At 46.8% G+C, this 6258-nt stretch overlaps 1 non-coding gene across 1 annotated transcript; it reads right to left on the reverse strand.

The window, feature by feature from the left end:
- Positions 1–2056: 2056 nt before the first annotated feature.
- On the reverse strand, positions 2057–2128 carry trnae-uuc (transfer RNA glutamic acid (anticodon UUC)). The gene has a single exon. It is a non-coding gene; the product is annotated as a tRNA-Glu (tRNA).
- Positions 2129–6258: the final 4130 nt, after the last annotated feature.

Consider the following 6258-nt stretch of genomic DNA (forward strand, 5'->3'; position numbering starts at 1 on the left):
AAAAGCAGAACAGGTCAGGCAGCATCTGAGGAGCAGGACAGTGAACGTTTCGGGCACAAGCCCTTCATCAGGAATGATGTATGGATGTATAAAGGGGTGTCAGAGTCCCTCCACACCAGTCAATGCCAGTTGTCGGGCAGATGCAGCAGGCAATGAGCGAGGCAAGTGGTATATTACGAAGAGGAATTCAGTTCAGAAGTGGGGTCATTGAATATATTCAAGGCTAAGTTCATCTGAGTTTTGAACAACAAAGAAGTGGATGGTTATGGGGGGAGGTAAGAAAATGGTTTTAAGACCAGTACAGGTCAGTCATAGAGTCAGACAGCACTGAACAGACCCTTCATCCAACTCGTCCATGCTGAGTATGTTCTCAAACTAAACTCGTCCCACCTACCAGTGTTTGCCCATAAACCTTCGAACCTTTCATATTCATGTACTTATCCAAACGTTGTAACTCTGCGTGTATAAAATCATGAGGGGTATGGATAGGATAAATAGACAAAGTCTTTTTCCCTGGGGTGGGGGAGTCCAGAACGAGAGGGCATGGGTTTAGCGTTAGAGGGGAAAGATACAAAAGAGATCTAAGGGGCAACGTTTTCACGCAGAGGATTGTACGTTTATTGAATGAACTGCCAGAGGAAGTGGTGAAGTCTAGTACGATTGCAACATTTAAAAGGCATTTGGTTAGGTGTATGAATAGGAAGGGTTTGGAGGGATATGGGGCCGTGCGCTGTCAGGTGGGACTAGATTGTTTTGGGATAGTTGGTCGGCATGGACAAGTTTGACCAAACAGTCTGTTTCTGTGCTGTACATCTCTATGACTCTATGACTTCTTCTGGACATTCATTCTGCACTCAGACCACTCTCTTAAAAAACGATCCTTGTCCTGTCTTTATAAAATCTTTCTCTACTCACCTCAAAATATTTGCTCCCTGATCCTGAAAACCCCAGCTGAGGGAAAGGACACCTGCTGTTCACCTCATCCGTACCCCTCATGATTTTATAATCCTCTATATGCAGTGTGTAGTGGCTCATTGAAATAATGTCCTGATGCAGCTTCGTTTGTGCGTGTTGGGATGATTGCTTCTGTGGTTAAGCACTTGGTTTGCGTGTATTGTTTTTCTGTAGACGCTAGTTTGAAGTTCACTGTTGACTGTTCGCTCTACTGTGACATCTAAGAATGGCACTTTGTTGTTGTTCTCCTCCTCTTCAAACCAGGAGCCCCCCTCAGGCCTTAGTCTCACTACTTGGAACACCAACATACATACTCATCAAAGGCCTCCACTGAAGTCTAAAACACCAAGTCGAAGATTCACGCCACTCCATCTATTCCATCCAAGAATTCCTGAACACCAAAGAACTAAGTTAGAAGAGGATGGAATAATGATGTCCTTTGACATAACAGCCCTGTTCACATCCATTAACATCAACGTGGCCAAAGAAAACTGGAACACTACTCGAAGAACCAAAGACATAAACACAGCACCAACTTCATCAGCAAAGATAGCACTATCCACCTCGTGGAACTGTGCCTTAACCACCCACTTCATATTCAGTAACAAGCCCTACAAACAAATAAACGAAACACCCATGAAACCACCAGTATCAGGATTCCTAGCAGAAGCAATAATGCAGAGGCTCAAACCAACAGCCCTTCAAACGATCCAACTCAAACTTTGTTGTCCGCCACAGTGATGACACTTTTGTCATCAAAAATTGAAGTAAATTAGAGGAAACATACAAAACCATCAACAACATCCTTACTGGCATAAAATTCACAAAAGAGGAGAACAACAACAAAGTGCCATTTCGAGATGTCACAGTAGAGCGAACAGTCAATGGTAAATTCAAAACAGCGTCTACAGGAAAACAACGCACAGGAACCAAGTACTTAGCTACAGAAGAAATGATCCCAACACATACAAACAAGCCTGAATCAGGACACTATTTCAACGAGGCACGACACACTGCAGGAGCCAGTAACGACGAAGACCAATAAGGAACTGTACAGCGCATTTAAGGAGAATGGGTAGGCAACAGATCCACTGAGAAATATTTCCCTGACCGGGAATCGAACCCGGGCCGCAGGGGTGAAAGCGCCGAATCCTAACCACTAGACCACCAAGGAGACAGCAGCGCTCCCTCGCAGCCCTATTTTATATTGCTTCCCTGCCGGAAATCGAACCTGGGCCACGATCGTGAGAAGGCTTCCACCAATGTCATTGCTTGTATCCATTGCTCCCGATGCGGTCTCCTCGACATTGGGGAGACTGGAGACTCCTCGCAGAGTCAAGTCACAGCGCTTGAGGGAACATCTCCACGACACCCGCAGCAATCAACCCCATCACCCTCTGGCCCAACATTTCAACTCCCCCTCCCACGCTGCCGAGAACATGCAGGTCCTGGGCCTCCTCCATCGCCGCTCACTCCCCACCCGATGCCTGAAGGAAGAACGCCCCATCTTTCACCTCGGATAAATTCAACTCCAGGACATCAATGTGGACTTCACCAGTTTCCTCATTTCCCCTCCCCCCACCTTACCTCAGTTCCAACCTTCCAGCTCAGCGCTGTCCTCATGACCTGTCCTCCCTGCCAATCTCCCTTCTCCACTGTCCACTCCACCCTCCTCTCTGACCTGTCACCTCCATCCCCACCCCCATTCACCTATGGTACTCTTTGCTACCTTCGGCCCAGCACCCCCCCCCCCCCCCCCTCAATTTATCTCGTCATCCCTGGAAGCGTCCTGCCTCTATTCCTGATGAAGGGCTTTTGCCCAAATCGTCGGTTTTCCTGCTCCTCGGAAGCTGTCTGACCTGCTGTGCTTTTCCAGCACCACTCTGATCAAAACTTTGGTTCCAGCATCTGCAGTCCTCACTTTTGCCTACCCAATAAACCCAGTGTGACGATTTCACATCAACAAACTGACACTAGCAGACACAACGTCTGCAGAAACCCTAGCCACATTACTTTACATTAAAGACATCTGTGAAATGATTTCCAGATAACTTAACCCTCTCAGCATTAAACAACGGCTCGTGAACCTTAAATACACTATACAAACAACCCGCGCACGAATGTTATTTACAAAATACCATACAAGGAAATATATACATGAACTCTGCCGCACAGTTCTCTGTGGCAAGAAATGCTGGGATGAGATAAGGAAGATTTTTTTCAGCCAAAACGAATCGGCACTAACTGGACAGCCATTTAAAATCAACGCTGTCAGGCCAGGATGGAAGACCGGAAGGGATAATCAGTTTTCTTATTTCCTGAAGATTTACAAAGCTGAGACTGGTTTTGGTGTTTGTTCCCTTTCCACTCCCAGGAGACGCAGTGGTTGGGGCGGTGAGTTGGGAAAAGTGAAATGTGCCCGTGAGCAGCGTGTGGGGCTCTTTCAGCTTCCCCTCCTCTGACAGCGCTGTGACGTGACTCTGATGTTCTCAGGGACACTTACTGACGCGAGACAGTGAAAAGAGTCTCGTTCCTGCAGATCAGGAATTCAAACCGGCTTCAGGACAATGAGAAAGATTAATTGGGGTGTGTGAAGAAGCTGTGAGCTGCATTTCAAACAGGTAGGTGGAGTCAGATGCGTCATCCATTGCGCCCCTGGCACTGTGCGGACCTGACGTCGCCATGATGCAGAGTTCTGACGTTAACACGGACATGCGCCGCAATGGGAACATTCACAAGGTGAACAGCCAAAGATAACCACCGTCACTGCTTCCCTTCCATTGTACCAAATTTGTGAAGCAGTATCTTTCACTGGCAAATAAAACACCTTTGTCCTCAGGTGCCTGCCTCATTTCGACCACGACTTCACGCCCCTCACTGTTCTAGTCTCATTTCCAAACACTTGGCTCATATCCTCAAAAGCAGTTCTGGGGATATCTGCTTGTTCCACCCTGACAGGCAGTGGGCTGCAGATTCCCGACCAGTCCCAATGTGATTGAAATATTTCAACCCCTCCACTGATTTGCATCTTTAAAAAAAACCGTGGAGCAATCTCCCTTTCTTTTTGACGACAGTTCTCAACTGTAGTCGGCAGGGTTCACACCTGCGTGGGGAACCCGCAATGGATTTCATGTCCATCGCATTCACCACTCGGCCCACCAATACAGAACCACACTGACAGCATCATTTCCCAGGTCTCTCTGCCTGTGGAGCTGAGAAAGCGTGAATCATTGCAGAGTTTGTTTGAATCCAATCACTTCACAGTTTTCGAAAGGGTTAAATATCTGCAAATGGCGGGTCTGGGTGTTTCATCCCGAAAGATGAAATGGACGTTCAGTTAAAAACAAAACCAGAAATTGCAGGAGCAACTCAGCAGGTCAGGCAGCATCTGTAGAAAGAGAATCAGAGACAACATTTCAGAACTTTTTTTTCCTCATCCAGGTACTGAGTTGCTCCAGCAGTTTCGCTTTCTGTCTCGGACTGTAAGCATCCGTAGTCCTTTACGTTAGAAAATCTATCAATTCAGAAACCCCTTTGTGCTTCCTCAGTGGAAAAGATTTCCGTTTGGGAAACATTTTCCAGACACCATTAAAAACGCGCATCTTTGCAGCCAAGAAAGCGGTTTGAGCGTGAACAACAAACGCACCGTCTCGGGGTGGTCTCCAACCACCAACCTTCCGGTGAACAGCCGAACGCGCTGACCAGTTGCGCCACAGAGACAGGCCCGGCCCTTCCTGCACAGTCTCCTTGAGGAAGTTACTATTCAATTCATAATTCAACCTGCCCCGCACAGAAGTGCCATTGTCAAAGCACTGATAACATGGTAGTCTGGTGTCAGCTCGATTTCAGGTCCTGATTTCTCTGTCCTCTGGTCCCCCTGTTCCCACAGAGTAAAATGTTGTCTGTTCTCAGCTCTACTCGATTTCTGCTGAATCTTTGACCCCCTTTTACACCTTCTGGAGCAATAAAATATTCTGAGCCTCCAGGAAATGACACCTTATTTTTTCCCCCTCCTGATTTTAAAAATCTCTATAAAGTTATCTGTCAACTTGCTAGGCTTCGTTGGAAAAATGTCCCAGCTTCTTCTTAACTCAAACCCTCCATTCCCAGCAGCACGCTGGTAAAGTAGGGAATAGGGATTTGTATCAAATCACATAAATGTACTGTCTGAAAAAATCTGGCTGTGTTCTTGCCTGAGATATTGAGAGTCCCTGGTGTAAGTAATTACGAATGCAATTATTTTGGTCACAGAATTGAACAATCATTTTGCAACAAAGAGGTCTACACTGATAAGGAGATAGCGGTCATTTCTAGGGTAACTGAACAGTTTGTAGATCAGGGAGATGAAGTTCCAGACACTTGGGAAAGGCAAGAAATGACTGTGATAAATAAGACAAAGAACTGTGGATGCTGGAAAACTGAAACAAAAACTGACAACACTGGAAAAACTCAGCAGGACTGGAAGCATATGTGGAGAAAAAGCAGAGTTAAGGTTTCCAGTCCAACAACTCCTCTTCAGGATTCTGAAATAGTGTGTGAGAACCTCTTAAGACTACTGCTCCGCTTTAAGACAATAATACACAGGAGCAGGATGAGGCCATTTGGCCCATCGAGTCTACTCCACCAGTCGATCATGGCTGATATATTTCTCCATCCCATTCTGCTGCCTTCTCCTCATAACCCTTGACCCCTTACTAATCAAGAACCTATCTCTGTCTTAAATGCCCTCAATGACTTGGCATCCTCAACCCTTCTCCTAGTGGAAACATCATCTCCACATCCACACTATCCGGTCATAGAGTGGCACAGCGCTGCCTGACCCACTGTGATCTTCAGCATTTGTTGTTTTCAGGAAGGATTCCAGCATCTACAACAACGCGCTTCTAAATTTTATACCCAGTTGGTTAGCTCTCCCTGGATCCCGTGAGATTTAACCTGACTCAACAATCCACTGTGTGGTACAATTAACAAAGTTCCCAGGCCCCACCTCCTTTTGCACACGTAAGTAGCACAATCAGTGGTGAGCACTGCTGCCTTACCGCACCAAGCACCAGCGTTCGATTCCAGCCTTGGGGCGACTGTCTGTGTGGAATTTGCACATTCTCCCTGCCGTGTCTGCGTGGGTTTCCTCCGGCTGCTCTGGTTTCCTCCCAAAGTCTCACGATGTGCGGTTTCGGGAGAAGTGACCATACTAAATGGGCCCAGAGTGTGCAGTAAGTGTAGTGTAGTGTAGTGTAATGGGATAGGGGAAATTGTATGCATGGGTTACACTTTGGATGGTCTGCGTGGACTTGTTTGGCTGAA

Source organism: Chiloscyllium plagiosum, unplaced genomic scaffold (genome assembly GCF_037043375.1).
Source record: "Chiloscyllium plagiosum isolate Xiang-an unplaced genomic scaffold, Cpla_swu_hap1 HiC_scaffold_27, whole genome shotgun sequence".
NCBI classification, from domain to species: Eukaryota; Metazoa; Chordata; class Chondrichthyes; order Orectolobiformes; family Hemiscylliidae; genus Chiloscyllium; species Chiloscyllium plagiosum.